We start from the raw sequence: 24,430 nt of genomic DNA, 5'->3' as shown, positions 1-24,430 counted from the left end.
ATATGTATGTTGATTTTATAATTAATAAATATGTTGTCTCGCGTATGTTTGCTAAGTGCATTTACGACATTTACAACACAAGTAATTGCCTCGCAACAGTTGAAACAAGTATTGTTTACGTCGAAGGGTTAAATAAGTTTTTAAACATATTTCAAAAGAAAAGAAATTTCTGTCTTAAAATTATTGCGATAAATCTTTATAATTGTAAAAAGTTTCTTAATAATTGTGACAAAGACTCGATTAACATTCATTGTTAATTGAGTCCGAGTTAGATTTTCCGGAAGTCGTGAGTTATAAATTAAACTAGACGGCAACTATGACTGCAATAATAGCTATTTAAAAAGTATTTTATAGCAAAAGTAATTTTACCAAGAAAACTATTAAACGTGTTATAAATACTATCGATAGGTTTAGAATATAGTTTTTGCTATATGTGTTATAGTAGTTTCCTATTATCATACACGTAAAAAGTCATAACGTTTTTAAATTAATTTACAATAATGTGACGATGATGTGATGTTATTCTCGTGTGATGTTTATTAATTATCAAAAAGAACACATAGTAAGAAAAACCGATGCTTAAGTGACCACAGATAAACAGACATTTCAATATCCATATATTTGTTCCGTATTCAATAGGTCGTATTATTTAGAAATCCTTCATGCAACATCATTATTTATTAAATATGTGACTGACACATTTTATTGCATTTAAAATGTATATGTGTTTGTTATTTTAAAATTATTACATATCTAGCGAACAGCGATTTAAAGCTATGTTAAATTAGTATACTATAATTATATTAAGTGCTGTGTTAAACTAACAAAAGTACTCGTACAAATATAAACTCGTATAAGACAGTTCTCACATGTCTTTTTCTATTTCGATGTCACTGGAGGGCGAGTGCCTATTCTGGACATTAATAATTCTGTGTGGAATAACTATGAGTCTAATTGGAAGATTGCCAACAAATACTTGTAGATCATCTTTTCGTCACAATAATAATGCACTTTGATCTATATACAGTTATATGAAATAAACGGTGCTATATAAAGATATATAGAGAGACGTATAAACTATTGCGTTGTGAATTTATCTATGAGTTAGTTCATTGTAAAGATTCAAGATTACTAAGCGACCAAGAATTTTTGCAGAATATAATATAATGTAAAGCTGACACCGGCAAAGCAATCAGTAGTATATATTTTCTCTGATGTAATTAATTGTGTTACAATATTTTTTCTATCAGTGCCTATAGGTAATCTCTATCCGCAGTAATAAGCTAAATATATTAATGCGCAACATTAACAATCGGATTAATTAGCTCATTTATATTTTAATGGTTTTAATATTATTGAAGTAATCGTAACTATTTTAATTCAATTGAATGTTGTGAAGTTTTAAAACGGTTCCATATAATTCTTTTAAGAGATTTTTCTATAAATTTAAAGTATAGTTTTAAAACTTTTTTACGAAGTTCTTAATATATTTACTGTTTATATATTTGATTTAAATATAAAATATGAATTAATTCAAACGTATTACAGAAGTAGCGGATAAGGATTTGAAACTATGGGTAACTTAAACTTCATACTTAATATGGTTTTATGAATGTTCATAATGTGTGATACCGGAAAGTGATAAGTTGAATAAATCTTTGATAATTATTTTCCCTTTTTCAATCTCTCGATCAACTCGCATATCAGTATAATTATCTTTGCTAACACTCAAGACTGATGTAGAAATTTTTGAAAATTTACTCTTTACTACGTGCCAAAACTATAACAAGTGATGGGATTATTTATCATATCGAAGTTGAAAGCGATGTAAAACACGAATGGTGATTTTAAAGTTGTGTGTCGGTGTTTGCGTGAGTGAGTGTAGTGCTAGTGCGGTGGGCGGCGCGTGCGCCTTGGCTTGTCGGGCGCGCACGGCACCAAGGTGGTCGGAGGGGGGGTGTTCCGTTGCTGCGTGCCCTGGTGCGGGGCGCGCGCGGCGGCGCCCGACGACGCCGACTATGCCCTGAGAGAGGGTAGCCCTCAACTCTCCCACCAAGAATTTGGTAAGTTTTTTTTTGTTTAAATTTTTTCGTCCAACTATAGTCAAACTTTTACATATCTAAATTTCCCGAAACAAAGACAGGTCTTCCTATTGTTACACATTATTACGTTAATTTCGATATGAACTTAAATATTAGTAATTTATTTTACGAGCTCTATATAATTTCTAAAATTTAAATCGATTCAAAGAAGCAAATTACAATAAAATTATCAAAGTGCTAAGTATTCGATTTCTGTGACAAATATCAATTGCCTTTAAACTTCTTAAACAAAGATGAATAACATGACAAATTACTGGAAATCATTAATTTAAAACAAATGAGGACTAACTAATATACTTTCATATTTTTTGTATTTAAAAACAAATCTAGTTTAGGTAAACTTTGTATATAAAGTGGTATATTTTTCTCTCTCTTAAAAGAAGCGACATCAGTAGAACATTAATAGTATTTGCACATCCTTATTCAACTGCCATTGATTTCGCTAGTTTAATCGGTACTCGATGTTGATTTAAGAACAGGATTACGGGAATAGACTCACATTATTAAACGGATAAGTTTATTTAAGAGCAATCAAGACTTAAAAGATTAAACATTATAATCTGGGCTATACCCTGAAACATAATGATTTGATGAATTATTTAAGCAAATCCGGATCTACTAAGTAAATTAATATATGTAGCAACACATCGATGGGTGTTCGTAGCTGGTATAATGGAACAATAAATCTTGAGCCTTTGTCTTGAGAAGCGTAAAGCGATCGGTCTTGGCCCTATTTGATAGATGACTGCCTTTACGGTAGGAGGTGCAAAGTCTGTTGTTTAGATAGCCTGCCTTCGTATTACATGTTCTAAGATTGAAGTACTGCAAGGTAGAAGCGATGTCAAGATGCGGTGTGATATTGCACTATATTGAGTAACTTTACCAATTATTTTGCAATATATCAAGTATTATATTAATAAGAGGGTTGCTGTTTGTCAGTATATAGCAGGTAAAGCTTTAAAAGGAAAATAAACTGAAAAGCAGTACATTTTGTTTAGTTTATTCTATATTCAAATAAATATAATTTCGTTTGATTTTAAAGACTTTACGTGCAAAATATTGTTGCCATTGAATCATTCGTACAAATATGCTATTATATTGTATAATAACAAGGTCGTTCGTTACGGGCTAGCAACATATCGTGTTGCTAAAACTGGGGGTTCGTGTATAAAATAAAAAAAGCCTCGTTACATCAATTAGTGACGCTCTGACGGTCGTTTTATAAAAGGATCGGCGGGACCGATAGGCGTTAAATATCTATTAGTTTTATAAAGTAAACTAAATGTTATGTACGAGTATTTGTTTTATATTCTCATGTATGTATGTGTAAGTAAGCGGTGAATGAGTTGTTAGTGCGTATGTATGCATATGAATATATCGTTTTCGAATTTGAACAACAATTCTACAGCTTAACAATAATTTCGTATTCCGTAATATATATGCTATTATAATCCGCAATAAGTAGACAGTCGTGTTCGGCTATTTTTAATGTGTGTGTGTGTGTGTGTGTTTGCGAGAAAATAGGGTCGAAAGTTTTCAACAATAGACTAATATGTCAGCGGCCTTCCATTAGTGATCTAACCGCACTCAGTAATTGAATAATTGTGTCAACCGTAAAATTGTTTGATTAGTTTAAATTATAATTGTAAATTTATGATGGACAGTAATTACGTTAAATTTCCTTTGTATGAGGTCTTTTGATACAGGTATTTTTTTTAATCCTAATCCTTCATGAGATAAGTGATATTATATTTAGGAAGTAAATCACTTATATTAGACAGACTTTGATTTATGTATGCTTATTTCTTGTTGCTTAGTTTTGCAAAATCACATTTTATTTTTACTTTTTAATTTGCTACAAGATTTATTGTAGAGATTTTACAACTAAAAAAAAATACGGAAAAACGCGTGGTGTAAAATATAAGCGGATAGATCGACAGCTTAAAACTAAGCTGGATGAGAGAAAGGTTTGTTATGTTGTACAAATAGTTTTTTACCTATAAAAAAAATAGTTTAATTTAATTATCACATGCGAAATACTTTTTTTCAAAGTGCGTTTCCTGCAAATTACAGTGAGAGTATGTTTGTGCCAAGCTTATTATATGGAGTAGGCTTCTTTAAAACAAGTGTTTCTTTGACAGCATAAGGACTGCTATCAGGGATGCTTCCGGCTTAGCGTAATTAATCAAAACGTAATTAGTAAAGTAACATTTAATTTATGCAAACAACTGGTTTTGATATGGTATTTTTATGATACGATCATCTTACTAACATTACAAAGTTTGTATGGATGTTTGTTAATTTCACGTGAAAAGTACTGAATGGATTTTAGTGAAACTTTATAGTAATGTATCTTTTAAATTAGAGTAACAAACAGGCTATTACTTATAAAGATATTGTGCGAATAATACCTGCTAACTTACCCTTCTAACACGATCGGAGCCACGGGAGTAAACTAATCAGCAGTATTTGAGACTTATTTAAAAAAACTAATTACGAAACGTTATTACTAAATAGTTCGATCGAGTCATTTTTTTATAACTCATTACTTAAAAGCAATGTGTTCATGAGTAAAGGTTTTAAAAATAACATTAAATATATTTATGCCGAAAATATATAAACAAAGAAGGATTTTAAAAATCGACAAATTATTTACTGTTTGTTTTACAACAGTTACGTTATTTCTGGGAATTTTTATTTTCACAAATACCTTTTCAAAAAGTTTCATTTAGGTTATAAGTGAATACACACGCCCATGGCATTCTGGTTTCATATTCAGTTAAATTTGAGCATTCGTGATGAAAATTTCGTTTGATAACTTTTTAAAGTTACCGAACTAATCGAGCTCGGTAATATTCTTTATTATTAAAGTTATTTCAAAGTTGGTAGATAAGTATTAAATACGTCACGGTTATATATCTCAATAGCAGCCTTTAATAGTTTTACGCGAATCTATTTAATGGACACCTAACTCATTTCAATTGCCATGACAGGAGTTCAATTTATGAGATATGATAAATGCCCTGCTACTCGCAGAAAATTAATGTAAAATGAATATAATTCATAATTTCGAATAAATTTTCGTTAAATCATGCAAGTAGTTTAAATATACTTTAAGTAGTCTTAATTAATTAGCAGAATGTTTAATAGACCTTTTTGTCAAACGATTGAGGTTGCACTTAAAATGTAATTCAATGCGTGGATCTATTAGCTATTTGCTTAGAATGTTTTTTAAAAGAGAACTAAAGCATTACGGTTGATTTACTTTTTTCAATTTTTTCATGTTTTATAGCGATAGCTCTCCTTCAAATTTATTGTGAGACATTTGAAACATAAAGAAAAAGCTACAAAGCTACAGCTACATACGGGTACATATACGATATAATATTGTTTTTTATAATTCTTTAAAATTACGGAACCCATTTTAATAATTTAATAATATTCAAATATTACACAGTGGTCAATATATTAATTATGAAATATGGTAATAATGGTATTCGTGAAACAAGTTTGAAGAATAAACGCCACCAAGTTGCTTTTTACATATCTGTCTTTTTTCAAATATTATTTGAAAACAGCATAAGATCTCTAGTCAGTACGGACATCATTTCGAAAAGTCAGAAGTGTGAGCCGTGGGATCGAACTTTGGCGTTGCAGCCTAACATATTCAACACGAGACTTTTGCTGCTTATTTGTATAAATATTTAACTTATATATGAATCATTATTTTAAAACAATAATTACTAATCATGAATATGATTAGATGACAGATCTAGCAGACATTTCATCAAAAGTTTTTTCAGAAAGCAGATCCGCGGTATTTTGCTGAAAAGTTTTTTATAAATATAAAATAACTAATATCAGTTTATTAATCCAATCCATTCACTGCCATTTCAGCCAATTTAGCTGCTGGAAAAACGAGTATATTTTCTTCACGCTTTACGTATTTTTATGCGCTTATTGAAATACCATTTGATGTAAATATTAAATGATTTGGATCGCTTGCAAAGATTTTTGCTGACCAATATTTTCAGGTGTATACGATATCGATCTGAGATGGCCCAATGGTTAGAACGCGTGCATCTTAACCGCTCATTGCGGGTTCAAACCCAGGCAAGCACCACTATATATATGTATGTGCTTAATTTGTGTTTATAATTCATCTTGTGCTCGGCGGTGAAAGAAAACATCGTGAGGCAACCTGCATGTGTCTAATTTCATTAAAATTTGCACACATGTGCATTCTACCAATCCGCATTGGAACAGCGTGGTGAAATATGTTATGCAAAACCTCTCCATAATGGAAGAGGAGGCCTTATCTCAGCAGTGGGAAATTTTAAGGCTTTTTCTTCACCTTACTTTACCTGTATACACAACACATTCATGCAAATAGCACAAACATATATTCATTTTGACCATAATTTCTATTATAATTTATTGTACAAGGTTAATGTGATGAGTGTCATTATATAGCAATCTGCGACGGTACAATAACAGCAGAATGGGTTCTAACAAATTAGAGGTAATAATACAAATAATAACAGCCATATCTGTATTTTCCTGTGTATTTAAAACGAATATAAAAAAAAAACTATCTTTACAAAATTACTTCGCTTATTATGAAAGTTGCAGTAGGCCAGGCAGTCAAGACTAAAATTGTAATCCTGAAATAATGACCGTGAAGCTGTCTAGAAATAAAAATATGCAGGCACAAACAATCACAATAATAAAAAGATACGCTGAACATTGTGTAATTATTTTATATTTTTACTAGATGAAAACCCGGCTTCGCTCAAGTAATAAAAGGTTGGGGAAAAAGTTTCTTCGTATTTTATATGAAAATTCAAAAAGTTTTTTTTATAGTTTATTTACATTTGACTAAAGTATGTAGGTGCCATCTTGTTCCATAACTTTTTGCCATCTTGTTGGTAGTGACATGATCCCATTGCTGTAAAAATTTTGGGGCTTCTGATCGAAAAACGGAGACAAGTGGTTTTGGCAGTCCTCTCGTGATGTTAACCTGACACTGCCTAAGGAATTCTGCAGAGACCGAAACAGATGAAAATCTAAAGGTGCAAGGTCAGGACTATACGGAGGATGCATTAATACCCAAACAGCCAAACTCTCGTAATTTTTGTTGAGTGGCTAAAGATGTGTGAGGTCTAGCGTTGTCATGGTGAAAAACCACACCCCTTCTGTTGATCAATTCTGGCCGCTTTCTCTCAATTTCTTGCTTCAATCTCATCAGTTGTTCGCAATACAGTTCTGAATCGATGGTCCTGCCGGGCGGTAACAGCTCATAATGAATGATGCCCTTCCAATCCCACCATATACACAGCATTACCTTGTTGCGAGTTAATCTGGGTTTTGCCACAGTCTGTGAAGCTTGACCGGCCTTTGACCACGATCTTTTTCGCACGTTCTTGTCGTATGTGATCCACTTTTCATCACCAGTTATCAGCTTCTTCAAAAATGGTTCGGTTTCATTACGTCGTAATAAAGAATCACAAATGAGTACACGGTTCATTAGGTTTCTTTCAGTGAGTTCATGAGGCACCCATATATCGAGCTTTTTTGTGTACCCAGCTTTATTCAAATAAGTCAAATCCGTTTTGTGGTCAATTGCCAGTTTTTCAGCTACACCGTAACTACTAATATGCCGATCTTGCTCCACTTTTTCAAAAATGGCATCAATTTTGTCCGTATCAGGGCGACCAGAGCGAGATGCATCTTTGATATCAAAATTTCCGGCTTGAAAACGCTTAAACCAAACTTACGCTAATCTCACAGATACTGCATTAGGTCCATAAACATCACAAATTTTTTTCGCGGCTTGAGTTGCATTTTTACCTTTTTTATAGTAAAATTTTAAAATGTATCGAATTTCTTCTTTAGATTCACTCATTTTAACAACAACAAAAACAAATGAAAATCACACAAATTCCTAATTTGAATTTGGAAGTGCCTTCTTTAAAATTAAAACTTTTTAATGATACCAAAACCAGCCAGATACAAATGGTATAGCCAAAGCGATTTTATTACAAGTTCATACATACTATATGCGAAAAGACTTTTTCCCCAACCTAATATAAATACAACTAAACGAATATCTATTATATATATTCTAGCAACTTTACTTCTGCACGAAATTATTTAGAAGACATTTTCTGAGTGCACCCGTGAACGTCAAACATGGTCAGATGTCCAACTTTCATGTCATAAAATTTTAGGGATTTCATATCGATTATACGAATTCTGCTAAAGTTGACGAAGTAAGAAATCATTATTATTTAACGATCTTTAATTGTGTATTGGTTTCGATCGATTGTATTGTGGACCTGCACGAAATGAGGGTTGGCTGGCTTATATGTTCATCAATCTCAGATCAATCCTTTGGGTAAGATAATTTAAAATTTAGTCACAAAATTAACACACACTGAAAAGTTAACTTAAATACAACCTAGTAAATAATACATGAAGACTTAGTACCTACCTACCTACGAAGTTTATAAGCGACAATACTGTAATACTTTTTTAATAAAACATTTTTCATCTCCAAAGTTATGAATCCAGTAAAACAAATAAGAATCATTTTCTTTCTTAGGTTTTGTTTAATAAAACGTACAAAACCGTGTCTTTTACATTTAAACACCGTCAACAAACACGAATATAGATTTATATATATTTAAAACCGATCTTCAAAATTACTTAAGAGATAAATGCTATTCGAATTTTTGTTCTCGTATATATAATTGGTAAGTCCGCTGTTTATTGATAAAGTTTCGACAGCTTAAATACCTCTACAAACTTTTAGAGGTTCTGTCGAAGTACCTTTTCGACGTTTATTTAATTTAATTTGATGATTTTAAAGTGGCTGCAGCGTTACGGTGTAATGTTGAAATAAAAATGTGCCGAGATGACTCAGTAGAACACATCTTAGTCGAAGGTTGTAGGTTTTAACCTACTTTTTAATTTTTACTATTTGTATTTAATTAATCTCACGCTTGGCGTTGAAAGATAACATCGTGCAGGTTTTGTACATACATGTCGGACGAAAAATCATGTGAGTTTACCAATCCAATTGGATCAGGCTCGTGAAGGACTAACACTTTTTTTTTAAATAAATAAATAATAAATATGAGACAACATCACATACATTACTCTGATCCCAATGTAAGTAGCTAAAGCACTTGTGTTATGGAAAATCAGAAGTAACGACGGCACCACAAACACCCAGACCCAAGACAATATAGAAAACTAATGGTAATCTACATCGACTTCGCCGGGAATCGAACCCGGGACCTCGGAGTGGCGTACCCATGAAAACCGGTGTACACACCACTCGACCACGGAGGTCGTCAAAGTTTGCTCATAAGAACTATTAAATACAGTATTTTTTAAAATGAAACGTGTTGGAAATATTGGTATAAAAAAACTATTTCAATTTATAAAAATTTATAATCGAAATTCGAATAAACAATGCGTGATAGCAATATAGATTGAAAGGAAATAGTAACGGTTTTGTAATGTGACCGCCGAGTGATGTATGGTGTTGGGAGCGGTAAATTCAAATATTGACTCTTGTCGAATCGATCCTTGTTGATGCTGGCTGCGGTCCGCATGTTTGGTTTAAATTCACATGGTAATTCTCCTATCATTTAGTAGATGACTATGTAATTATTCATAGCAGCTCAATCTATTTGAATTGTTCGCCGTATCGTTATTTTCACCTATTTTTATTGCACGTTACTTTGATGAAAATATATTAACATTTCGTTTTATTTTGTATGTGCGTATACGATGTGTGTGTGCGTGTGTGTGTGTGTGTGTGCGTGCATGTGTGTGTGCGTGCGTGCGTGCATGTGTGTGTCTGTGCGTGCATTTGTTTGTGTGTGTCGTGTGTGTGTGTGTGTGTGTGTGTGTGTGTGTGTGTGTGTGTGTGTGTGTGTTTTTACTTTATATTATGTACAAGTTCACTTTTTTGTGATTTAAATGTTTAAAATCCCCTTTTGGAGATCTCCGAGACCGTAATAGTCATAATCTAGACTAGACTAGTGGATATTGGCCTCTTCTCTGTGCCATTATTTACGGTCCTGCGTTAGTCGCATCGTTATTATATTACAATACTAGCTGTGCCCGACCTTGTACGCGTTTTAATTCAACAAAAAAATATATATTTACCAGTGAAAGTCCCGTCTAAAACGGTCCAGCCGTTCCATAGGTTAGCCAGAACAAGCAAACAGACAGACAGACAAAAATTGAAAAAAAAAATGTATTTTGGTGTATGTACCGAGTATGCAATGTATGCATATATGTAACATATGCATTGAGTAAAAAAGGCCTATTTTAATATTACAAACAGACACTCCAATTTTATTATATGCATAGATATATTATTTGTAACAATGCAGTATCTTAACATAATACTCTATTTTATCATACAGTATTTATGTATAATATTTTAGTTAAACAATTATGACAGTATTTGTGTCAGCGTTACATTGGAACAAAGTTGGAATTACCTCTTAAATCATATAATAATTATATTTTTAAATTGACTATTTGACTGGTATAAATAATATAAAATATAAAAATAATTGTTGTTTTGATTTTGGAAATTAGCAAATATTTATAATAACAAGAAATTATTTTCAAATACACAGGCGCATCAATTATAGTTTTTTCAAAGGTCTTGTATAAATAGAAAGAGTGATTGAGATACGGCAGCTGTGTGTCAACTGATATAATCAAACTTGTATCGTCAATCAATAATGTTAGTTCACTCAATGCGCCAATTTCAATAACTTCTAATACTGCACAGTGCACACGGTTCAGCCTCGTAATAATTAATATCTAAGACGCATTTACTTTGACTTATTTCTTATTTATCGAAATGAGGAAACGCTCTTATATTGTTTACAGTTACGAACTTAAATATGTTGGATATTTGCCCACGGATTAGTCTTATGTATTTATATGTATTTTCAACAAAATGTTCGCTGTGCACTTAAAATAAATGTAACTGTGGTTTTCTAAAACCAAATTACAGATTTTTTTTTCATTGTTTCCCTCGTCTCTCTTCGTATTTTAAAGTTTTTTGTAACATCTCACTTGAAAAATCTTTAACTGTGGATATAATAAATTTACATTTACATTTAAGTTACGTTACATACATTTTATATTTAAGTTTATTTTATATGTTATGGACAACAAAACAATATTTTAATTTTAATTGCGCTTTATAGTGATATCGTTTTTAAATAAACATTTTATTACGTCTTTTATGACAATTATATTTATCAATATATATTTTGAATATATTGGTTAGGCACTTTTTGATGCAACAGATTCCAAGGTTCAGGTGTAAGTCTTAGTCAGTCTCAAATGAAGTTATTAGGTAATTATGTCTATAAATTATCTGAAGCGGCTGGTTTGAAGTTAAGAAGTAGTACTCGTAGCTCTCTGTCTGATAAACCAAGAATAGGCCCTGCACCTGACCACGTTTTGCATCACGACCCTATTGGTACATTTATCAGATTAAACACGTAAACTACAGTAATAACTCTGCGTAGTTTAATTGGTCTCCTCTGAGAATAGCTGCCGGAGATTAGTCAGAAGGACATCACATAAGTTATATTTAAACTATTATTTTTCTAGCAAATAAAAACTAAAGTCATTTCAATATCGAGATTTAATCTGTTTTAATAAATATCAAAAATAAATTAACTGTTAAGTTGGTGTGAGATGTACGCTGACATATTTGTATTTATAAAGTCGAGAACATCCATTGAAATATACTATGTTTACACACGGAGCAAAAATTTATGGTACCATATTTAATTCCTATCATTTCTATTCAATTAAAAGAGAGATAGAACTTCAGCCACAATTTCTCGGGGGTAAGATTAGAAAGCTAATTGACTGAGGCTTAACGTGCTTGCCTTACGTTGGCTAAAGCTGGCGTCTGACCGCTATCACTTTAATGTGAAATAACATATTACACCGTTAACATTCATATAGTTTAGGACGAGTCAAAGATTTGATTCTGGATTGTAGGTTTTTCGACGAAACCTATTGCGTATATCGTTATAAGTCACTCAAGGGAGTCACTTCGACGCGAGCACATAAAAGAATATTACAATTGTATGAACTATTAACAATATTTACTTGCAATAAATGAGTATACTTTTAGCAGACGCTCGTCGCGACTTACACATACGACTTATAAAAATATTTTAGGTCAGTCGCCAGCTTAAGACAACTAGAGTCCTACGTGACACTGCTCTTCTCGAATAGAAATTCAGTTCCACTCTATAAGTTAAGGATATAGTAGAATCTAATTTTTAATTTACTGTACACATACAAGCAATATTTATCAAGTTCATATTACTTTATTAATTTCTTAAATCATTCAGACCCCGAGATGAGTCTTTATTGTATTTTTTTTGTGTATGTGTAAACACGCGATTAAAATGTTTTTATAGATGTGTATTATATTCATTATGAAATTAATATAGATTAATTTTATTTAAAAATATTAATACGATCGTATTATTATGTCATCACATTCAATAAATATTGCATCAAATGTACATCACGTAAATATTAGCTTGAGTAAATCGATATAAAATCGATTGACATTCAAGGCAATGACCTAATACAAGTGATGATGTTTCGGTTTCGGTTTAAAGACATTTATTTCTCATAAAGAACACAAAAGTTCACTTATAATAAGAAATTACAATTATTTTTCCTGAGGGTACATTTAAAAGTCTGCCTTATGAATTGTATACACTGAGGTAAAATGTTGCGGGTAGTTATAGTACACAAAAATGTTAAGGTAGGGGTTACATTAGCTTATAAATTATTTTGCACATATTCCATTACACGTTTTTTGAATATAGGAAAACTCTTGCTATTAATGATTAAATCTGATAATTTATTATAAATTTGAACTCCTTCAAATAAAATGTTTTTCTTTCCATAGTTGGTTCTGGTTTTTGGAAGTTCTAGTTTATTACGTTTCCTAGTGTGGTATGTATGTGTTTTTTTATGAAAGTGTAATTGTGAATGTGTTTTATTTGTTATTATTTTTCTAATCAACATGCAGGTTTTCAAAGTGTATAATTGATTTAAATTAAGAAATTTTGTTTTTTTGTATAATTCAGCGGATGGCGTCATATAATCATATTTGTAAAGAACTTTAATAACTTTATTTTGTAAAATTTGTAATGGCTTTACGTTAGACTTCGCAGCAGTTCCCCATATTTCAATAAGATATTCTATATGAGGTTTTACTAAAGAATTATAAATAATAGGACGAACTTTATTAGGTATACATAAGGAAATTTTACGTAGTGCTCCTATCAAAGGGGATATTTTATTTTTAAGATGATCAATATGGTACTGCCAGGTTAACTTGCTATCCATTATAAGACCTAAATATTTTTCATGATTAGTTTTATTTATAGGTTCGTTAAAAATTGTTAGTTGGTCATGAATTGGTATATTTTTATTTTTAGGCGCGAAGATCATATATGATGTCTTTTTGGTATTAATAGTTAATAAGTTAGACAGAAACCATTCGCTAATAACATTTAAATCACGTTGAGCTACGTCAATTATATTTTTAATGTTATCACCAAAGTAAAATAAGCTTGTGTCATCCGCGTAAAGAGTTATATCTCCAGACAAATCAATTGTACTAATGCTATTTATATAAATTAAAAATAATAGCGGTCCCAAGATAGAGCCTTGTGGTACTCCATATGTTAACGTTGCGGGCTTACTTTGAAATTTTCCGATTTTAACAATTTGCTTGCGACGATGTAAATATGATTCTAAAATTTTGATTGCGGAACCTGTTATACCTTCTTTATGTAGTTTTTGCAATAATAAATTATGGCTGACCGTGTCGAAAGCCTTTTTTAAATCGATAAAGATACCTAGAACGATTTGCTTACTATCCAACGCGTTTTTAATTTTGGTGACAATATCCACAGTTGCTGAAAGTGTATTAGATTTCGGACGAAAGCCATATTGTTGATTAAAAAAGAAGTTTTGTTTATTGAGGTAATTATAAAGACGTACATATATTAATTTTTCTAAAATTTTTGACAAAACTGGTAAAACAGATATCGGTCGATAATTACAACAAACAATATCTTTATTTAATCAATCTTGAGTGATACCCTAATTATGTTTGAAATATTGCAAACGTTATATTGAACCTGAATATTCAATTAACTGATCAAATTATAAGTCATAGCTGTAAAACGACAAATGAAATCCGAAAAATAATGAACAAAATTTCGTATGTTATTTATTAAATTCATTTAAATATAAAACATTAAATTTTATAGTGTACCGGTCAATGACTTGAAGAGGAAAATTGTCATGCAGGTTTATTATGTAATTTTAGGATCGTATCTTTAAAATATACTACTCGTACCGTAAACAGACGTATCACTGTTTAAACAGAAATATGTACATAGGATGCTTTAGTGCTCGGATTAAGTAATGAATCTTGTCACCTTGTTTTGAAGCTATAAAAAGCAGTTTATCGTCATAGTATGTAATATAAATTACTATTAATAGCACGTTTTAGTTTCTTATATGTCGTATATTTGGTATTTCACGTCATTTAAAGTTGGCGACTGCTATATTTTAATTTCTTAAGTAGGTTAGTATATGTCATCGACCTGAGATGAAGTTCATATTTACAATTTTGCTATAATGTTCTCTACCGCAAAAAAATGGGTATTAAGTCGGGTATTTTTTCTGCTAGTTTTATTAATCAAAATAATATTAAATAGTCCTTTCAAATTTTATTACATTTTAGTTTAAAATATAAGGCATTCTTATAAACTGTTCAATTTATAAGCTTTTATATTTAGTTTATTTTAAAATATAAAGCTTTTTATTGGTATAAATTCTTGGTTATTTAATCAAATTATTATCTTCAACCTATCAGTTTTACAATTCGTTCGAAATTTGAAATACAATATGAACGGTTATTTTTCGTTAGAGATCGCTCAATTCGAACGTGAGGTGGTTTCATTTTCTATTCTTAATACAATGGCATTCAATTCTAATCAATAGTTTTGAGAATTTCTTTCCTTTAGTGGGTGTTCATTTTATACAAAAGCGGAGATTGCCAATGTCACATTCTAGACATAAAATATAAACAATATAAATCATACGAAATATTGTTTAAAGTAAACTCCAATCGCTAATAATCATTATGAAATAAACTCGCATACATTGCACAATATTGTGCTTTTAAATAATCAATAAGGTTTCATTGTTAAAGAAAAAATATTTAGTTTTAGAATTTATTTCTCATCTTGGTAATGTCAAGTAATAGTAAAATAATAGGCCTTAAGTGTTTCACCGGGCAAGGTCACATCGCCTGTTGAGGAAACACGTGTAACAGAATTTTATTTCATGCAGGTTAACTGACGATGTTTTACTTCAACATTTAAAACAAGATTCTAAAAACAGTAATTATTGTTATTTGCACCTTCTCAGCATATACAGTTTAAAATAATTTAATGTTTAGCTTAAAGTAAGATAAAAAATAATGTTAACGAACTCTCTTATACTAAATTAAAACAAATTAATATCTCCTAAGAAAGACACTAATGGTCAACCTCTAAATATATAAAGTTGATATAAAGAATAAAATTATATAAAGAAAATATTGACTTAATATATATGAATTTAAACCTTCGATTTTCGGTTAGGATGAACTAAAGGTCTATCCGTGTTCTATTCACGACGCCATCTCCGTTCTTGCTCTCAATTAATCGAAGTTTCCAATATTGATGCAGTATCATTATAGTTGGTATGTGAGGGTTATTCAACAGCAAAAGTTAGTAGAGAATAGTTTGAGTGAAAAGTACTGAGGTTTCGTCTTTATTTTAGATAGCAATAACTAAATATTACACACGATTTTATTGACACCAATTTCGGTGAAGTACAACTATTCATTATTTTTTCAGTTTCAAAGTGTAAGCCTATTGAACTGGCAACCGATATCGATTAAAAAATGAATGACAAATGATCAATTGATTTTCAATCGTTACTTAAATCTCATCTCATTCGTTTATAAATTACGAGTGATATTAAAATTTGATGATATTGAAATAAATTGCTTTTTATTTTCATTTATATTTAAATTAAGGTAAATATTAATCTTCATTCAATCTTCGTATTGCAATTTAAATTATTTGTAAAATTTCTGATCTTTATTTCGGTCAAAATTGCATTTACTGGCAACATTGTTGGTTAAAAATACTTGTGGATCTTTCATGTTAGATATGTTCGTCGTTTTGGTTAGTTATATTTGTCATGGCGACATGTGGGGCAGGACCGACAACAAATTGTCCTTCTACTGAGACATACTACATGCATCTTATATTAACGTCTTCGTTGAAACGTTTTCAAGTGATTTTAAGGAAAAGATTGTATTTGTTTTATAAGTGGTGATTGCCCGAATTCAATCCATTTGTCTTTGGTTGACATCAACGGTTATTGTTCCTGGTTCTGATTTGTTATTTATATTCTAATTTCATTCGGAAAAGCGAAAAATGAAATTGATATTTTTTTATTAATGTAAATAAATAGTAAAAAGTTTTATTAATTCTTATATTGTGTCTAATTCCTGAACTCAAGAAACCGCATTTAAGTTTTAACAGTACTTTAAAATCTGCAATTCATAGTAATAGATCTATTCAGTAAGTTAAAACTTGACATGCTTTTAAAATATATAACTATTACTTTCTATCTATTCATTATCTATTCAAGTTTACCTGTGTATATATTAAAAAAAAATGACTACTATAAATTATAACGGCGCCATTTGTTTCCGGTAAATATAAGATGGGACAAATTTATACATAATTAATAGCTTGTTAATTTACTATTAGTACTTTTTTGGGTTCGGCGCACTATACATTAACAAATAGTTATCATAACACATGCTATAGATGAATATTTAATTAACTAAAGTATGCATATTTTTATACGCACATTCGAACTTCTTTATTTAACAAAGAAGCATCATACATACTGTTACTATTTTGTTATTAAATACCGACCGCCGCCGGCTTGTAAAACAAAATACTCATCTCGTAAGGAACATAATCAAAAGCGGTACTTATCCATGTTGTTATTAAAAAAAAATATTATATTAATTCACTATTATAGCATAAGAACAAAATTAACAGTTTTTAATACGTATAATGCTTAAATACATCGACATCTAGTGTACAAAATTACTATCTACATAGTTAGTATATCTTCGCTTTTGGCCCACAAATTTGGGTAATTTTCATACTTCTTGTAAACTTCATAAAAATGTAGTTTGAAATCTTAGCGATGTATTATTTTTGGAATGATAATTAGTAATAGGTAGATTGTATGAAATAAAAATATAACAATGAGCTCCATATTCAACTGTTTACATGATAATAATTAGTATGTTAGGAATTCTAATTAAATCATACATATATACAATAACCAGACAGTTTTATCCGTAAGCCTTTCAGCGGTTGATGATTACACGAATTTAATAACAGCATAATACCAGCTACATCATCTGAATTATATAATGTATAACCAGAATTATTTAATAATATGTTCCATTATGAGTAGCATATTTTGTAAGTTATGTACGAGTATTCTTCTCCTCTCCCTTTGAGGAGAGAGTTTGGAGCATATTCCACCACGCTGCTCCTATGTGGTTTGGTGGATGCACATATGGCAGTATTTCCTTACGATGTTTTTGAATAGATGAATTATAAAACACAATGTGCTTCACGCACATGGAAATTCAGTGGTGCTTGTCTGGGTTTGAACTCGCAATTATCCGTTAAGATGCACGTGTTCTAACCACTGGTCCATCTCGGACTCTTAACATATTTCGATAAATACGAATAAATATAAATAATAAATGTGATATGTACTTACAATCACAGATTAAAAATGAATATAAATACAGGTAAATATAAACTCGACGTAGATTAAAGCGTATTTTCATTTAATTCCTGTATTATGACTGCTTTTAAAAGCGGAGCTCATAGTTACGTACATCATCTGTATTCTATTCTCATTTCTAGAGCGATTAGGTTCGCTGTATAGAATGTACGGTATCAATACACTATTCTAATTACAATTCTAGCTTAACAATCTCTTCGCTTAGAAGCCATTTCATTTGAACCAGAATCGTAATTTATTTGATTTATTTTATTACTTTGTGTATTATTGTAAGCTCATTAGTTAAGAAAAGTTCCAGCTCATTAGTTAAGAGCATTTTACACGTTTTTACAAGTAAACAGAATCTTGATTTTAAAGGCTCTATAGTTTAATTTGTTATCGAATATAATTTTGTCTTAATTGCTTGGATTTATTTTTGAAGTATTTTAATTGAAAATTAAACTAATGTTTGTAATTTTATACAAAGTGGATTGTGTGACACCTTTTCGAATATTTGAAAAGATAATTAAAATAGATATCTGAATTGACAATATTTTAAACTAGGGTAAATAATTTGGCTAATTGAGGAGTCTGTAAAGTGAAATTGAGTTCTTTAAAAATTCAGTTTGTATATAAGCTCTGTGAATTCTTTTGAACTCTTGTTTGGTTTTTGCATTCTACTATATGTATTGGATGTATACAAACTTATTTTGATTGGAACTATAAGGGTATTTACTTGATGGTAGGGCTTTATGCAGACCTGTCTGTATAGGTACCATCCACTCATCTGATATTTTACCGCTAAACAGCAATACTCACTTTTATTGTGTTTTGGATTGAAGAGCGTGTGTGACAGTGGATAAAAGGCATTACATCTTAGCTCCCGTAGTTGATGACACGTTGATTTAATGTAAGGAATGGTTAATATATCTTACAGCTCTAACGTCTATGGGCGGTGGTGACCATAGGTGGTCTATTTGCCTTACCAAGTAAATATAAATTAAACATTTTTTGATCCAATTTAATAACAAACTTATCTGCTTTATAACCTGAAAGTAATACATAAGCGAATCCGCAGGCATTGATTAAACCTTATATAAGACCTTGCAAGTCGCCTAATGACTTTAAAGAGCTTGGAAGTACGCTATGATATTAGTTTCAAGATCTGCTAACGTGGAATAGATGAAAGTGTTTCTAAGTCGAAAAGTTGCAATATTATCTGTAATTTAATTTCATTATACGTTCGAATAATACACGTTTTAAAAATATGTATTTATGAGTTTTCGAATAAATATAAATAAAGTATAAATAAAGTCACAACTTGTTTGTTCTCTTAATTCTTGTTGTTTTTAAACTTCTGTTCGGAAATTGTCGATTAATGAACTGAATTTATATACGCCATGCTCGAATATGTTTTTTTTTAAAGAATACGTGTGATTTTCTTTCTATGTATAAGTGTGTATGGATGTGTATGGGTGTTTATAATCATTACAAACAACAAGCAAAAAAAGTATTTATTGTCATTGTTTAAAATCGAAATAAATATTTATTCGTTAACTATTCGTTGAAATTTTGTGCTACGACTTGTATGTTCGCCTTTGTATGTTTATTGTAATTTGCTTATTTTTTATAAATTTATAATACTAAAAGACTTGCGACATTTAGAATAATAATTCACAGTGTAATTTTTAATAATTAATAAAGTCGTAGGATTTTCCACCTAGTTTGAAATTCTGACCACACGCAATCTCGGGAAGGTGGAAATTATTCGTCAAAGCGGTATTCTAATACAGACACGGAAAGACGAGGGCGGAATACTTAATTTCAATACCTGCATTTAATAAGTTATATACAACTTGACGAATATCTTAATATCAATTGGAGTATTGAAGAATATGCAAATATTCTAGTGATATATGTTTAATAAATCAGTCTATTGCTTCACATTTATATGATTAATAAAGTACTATATACAGTTTTATTAGTAACCTTATTGCTTGTTTACAGTTGTCCCGGAGACCGTAATAAGCTCTCCACGTCCCCTTGGTCAACAGTCACCCCTGCCGGGTATCGAAGAGGAGGACGATTCCGACTGGCCCCTAGAGGACGCCGCTGACACGACTCTTACACCCTCTTACAAAAGTACAAAGAGTAGTACCGATACCGTTTACACTTCATCAAGGAGTTCTGGGAAGAAGCGTAGTTTCGGTAGCCCTTCGTCAGTGAAGATATGCATTTCGGCGGCGGCGAGGAAGTCTAACAAAGCTCGTACACGTGCCGTTGGCACGTCGTCGCCTGCCGGGCAAGTCGGTGACGACGTTGCCGCTGCAGCACACGGCAGAATGCAGGCTGAACAAGGAAGCATCGGCGAGCTCCAGAAGTACCACGGGAGATATCTCAAAAGTCGCCGACACACGCTAGCGAATGTCCGGTGAGTCTATTGTTTTGAAATTAACCACACGGGTAAATTATATGAGATCGAGTTCGTTGCAAAGTGTGTCTTGTTTGTAATACTAAAGTGTCTGAGGTTAATTAGGGTTGAGGTAAGTTTAATGTGCGGTCATTAGCCACGGATCGAAGCCGCACCGAAACTGACAGCTTAGTGCTGAATGTTGTGGTCGTTATAAATTAACGGATTGGAGCCCATTACATTTAATATATAACATATTTAACCAATACGGTTTCTTTATATTTGTCAAGCACTTAAACGGTAGTTTTACGGCATATACAAAATGGTTTTAAAAGAGGTTTAATGACTTGTACATTTAAGGCTCAAATTGATGAGTTATTAAAACAAGAACGTTTGAATTGTGAAGACGATATAAAAGGGATCATTAAAATGATAATAATTGTAATATAAATAAACTATTTCGATTTGAAATATTGAAACGAACACACATATATAGATAAATAACAGTTGGACAGTTTTTATTTAGAGTCTTTTAATGGTTGTGTGATAGATAAAAATACATAAGCTGTTGCGCGTCCCACTTATACGTTTATACTCGCTCGCTGATTGGTGGAGACAGATGTAGGTCTTAGATGTTTTTAGGAACGAATAATTTATACCAACGTTTTCCGTAATCCTAAAACATGAGATAAATTGCAATATAAGAGAAATACAGAAATATTTGCCCGTTTTTAAAAGCACAACCTTTATTTATATTATATGGGCTACACCTATTGTGTTCTATTGTTATACAAGCACGAAAATAAATAAACTTTTCTTTAAATATATTGCAGAGGTAATTAGTTACTATGTTTTGTGTTCATTTTTTAAACAGCCCGAATATTTCTGTACTAATATAAGTTATTTCTATGTTTGTTTGTTTTATTTATGTTTGATATTATAAACACCAAAATGGTCAATTATAAAAGCAGATGAAAAACTTAAAATGTAAATTTACAAATCTTATCTATTGAATCTCGCTTAATTCGAAGTCTTTGTACTCGTATTGATTTGAGACACCTGCGTTGAGTTCCTTTGAGGTTGTCAAATGACAATAATTCATAAAATGTAATTGAGCCAAGATAAAATGCGGGCCATTAAAATTTCCGCAGAATAATAATTATGTTTAACGAGTTCAGCTTTCGTCGTACACATCTATAGACTTATCTTAAGACTAGCTATCAAACGCAAAATTGTGATGATTTTTATTGTTACTTTAAAAAACCCTTTCATTATAACATGTTAATAAAAAAATAATCTTCTTTAATCAAGACTTGCATACGTCTTTTTTAAATTTATTATTATTATTTATTTTTTATTGTGTTATATTGATGGATGTTTTTTTCTTTGCAAACTAATCGACTATAAAGTTTAATTTAATGGTTTGATAAGTTTAGGCTTACAAACATAGCCTATTTTGAATATAAATTGGACATTGTGCAAAAAAATATAATTCTTATGGAAAAAAGTAACGAAATTGTTATAGCATGAAATAATGATATAACGTTCTTAGGTGTCGTTGTGTATATTTTCTAAGGAAAACATTCTGGAGTTTTAATTTTAATGAATTTGTTTATACCAAATATGGAAATATTTAAGGGTAGGACTAAAGACTCAAATAGCTAGCAAAGTTTAAATTAAGTCAATTAACACTAACAACAACGAGACAAGACTTAATAAACCAACATTAAAATAAATAAAGCTACTATGCTATACTATTTGTAAAACAAGTAATCAATTAAGTTTTTGATTATCAATATACTATTTATACAATGCCTATTTATATATTATGGCATATTTATATATTATTTTTGGTTTTAGTTTCGTTTTCTTACTGATAACAACATACTTATCTGAACGAAAGTAATGTCAGTTTTTCTCAATGCACATCTCAATCGCGATTTATTACTAAGCTCTGCAAAAAAACGCTAATAAACAGTCACTACTACTGTCGAGAATGCTTCTTTCTTTTAAAGGTAAATCTTGTCCATAAAGAATGAAAACTCCTCATTCAAAGTTACTTATCTTAGAATACATTATTGTAATATAACAAATTGTATTTTTTATCTAAGTGGAATTACAAAGTGACATTAATTTGTTTTAATATAAATTACATTGCATTCATTAAATAGTCCCTCATATTTAATTTCACCTAGATGTTACGTACATACATTACGAATAATTATATATTCGTCGAACTGAACTGTTATAACGAATCAGAACGCAAAGAAAAGGCTTTCCGTTTCAATTTATTTGAAATAACACTGTTAGGTATGATAAAGAATCTTGTGGATTTACCAGCCCCGTATTACCGACGACCTCGAAATCTATTTTTAGTGACCACAGCGATCGCAATGTGATGAAAGAATGATACTCGTCTCTGATGTTATTATTAAATGGACCCTGAATTATATATATCATATTTTAAATAAAATCCGTACATATCATTTTTTGGGATATCATTTATAATCAAATAATTAAAATTCGAACTTTTTTTGAAGACTATCTATACACGTAATAACATTTGAGTGCCTATTTGCAATATTAAAATAACTACTTTTTAATAAATATATATGCATGTACACAAGTTCTGTCACACGGTCTGTGTGTCAGTTTGTTCTGGCTAATCTCTGAAATAGCTAGACTGATTTTGATGGACCTTACACTGGCCGAAAGCTGATATAATGAGGAGTAACTAAAGCTACATACAATAATTTTTTTGACGAATTCAAACTTGATATTTGAAGTCACGAGCGCTAGTGGTTTTAAATATAATATTTTTTATCAAAAGTTCTTCAGATAAATCAACATTCAACATATGAATAAGTTACCATTTAAAAAAATAAGTATTTTATAGAAATAATGTTTATTTACATAAGAATGACTTATCATTATTATTTTAACATATATCTTACCAACAATACAGAAACAATATAGGTAAACTTAAATGTTTTCACTTTTTTTTAATAGTAGAACTTAAATTCGCTGTAAATTGATCGGATAAGCATATCTTCCAATATGGGGAGCGCAAATGTCGCTTGCGTTTACATAAGTAAACAAACTTCCCTTCTATGTGTATTCCCTTACATGATTAAGGGATTAAGCTTTAGTGGGTTAAAAATTTAATTGACTTGAAATTATTTTTCAGCTATTTCTAAAACTATGTACTAACCAGTAACTGTCCCACTACTGGGTAAAAACCTCATTTCCTCTTGAGAAGACTCCAATGGGTTTTGTAGTTAGCATGAATCGAATAAAACTTACAATTTTTTTTACTATCCTTACATTTTTTTTAAATCTTTGAATACAAATGACGAATTATAAATATAAATTAAGCACGCGAAAATTCAGTTGGTTTGAACCCTTAAACTTCGGTCCAGAATCACTGATTCTAACCACTGAGCCATCGAAGCTCATTATATGATAGAAAGTGTTATTTATTACTTAGACGGTAAAATAATTACAATTCACTTAACGAGTTTTGAATGTGCTTTGTATTTTTAAGAAACGTTTGACATTAGTTGTCACCCTAACTAGAAACGTGACCTCGCATTCCTCCTGCGCTTTTCGTTAAATTTACACGTTTTTCGGCGATTCCAGCGCCGACGATTAAGAGTGCCTACAACGTAAATTAAAAGCTTTTAAGCAACGAAAAATCGTACCGTTCATACATTCATATTTATAAATTACATTGACTCGACATTACTCGAAATGAAAAATCTGAAGTCTCCATAAAAATGTTAGGGAAATACGTACCTCATACATTTTTGTATCACACGCACACATGGACCAGTATGGATTTATTGTAGCACTTCGTACGTAACGTGGGCCTTATTCGGGAAAGGCTTTGTACAAATATGTGTATGTATGTAATCCATTCACAACATACCTGCGATGATTA

This window comes from Vanessa cardui, chromosome 6 (assembly GCF_905220365.1).
Source record: "Vanessa cardui chromosome 6, ilVanCard2.1, whole genome shotgun sequence".
In the NCBI taxonomy this organism is placed as follows: Eukaryota; Metazoa; Arthropoda; class Insecta; order Lepidoptera; family Nymphalidae; genus Vanessa; species Vanessa cardui.
Note: the sequence above shows the minus strand (reverse complement) of the source record.